Raw genomic sequence first — 222 nt, forward strand, 5'->3', positions numbered from 1 at the left:
AACGAAAACTCAAATATTCTACTGCAGAGGAGCCATTATAAGCAATCAATGGATAATGAGGTAGAAATGGTTGTCAGAGAAGTGGGAGAGGAAAACCCAGGGAATAAAGTAGGGGATCATGTAAAGGAGATGTAGTAGCAGGAGTTCATCAGGAGAGGAAGGATTTGGGCAAAGACACTTTTGTTACAAAAGGGTGAATATGTAAAGGACAACTTGGGGAAA

Source organism: Penaeus monodon, chromosome 15 (assembly GCF_015228065.2).
Source record: "Penaeus monodon isolate SGIC_2016 chromosome 15, NSTDA_Pmon_1, whole genome shotgun sequence".
In the NCBI taxonomy this organism is placed as follows: Eukaryota; Metazoa; Arthropoda; class Malacostraca; order Decapoda; family Penaeidae; genus Penaeus; species Penaeus monodon.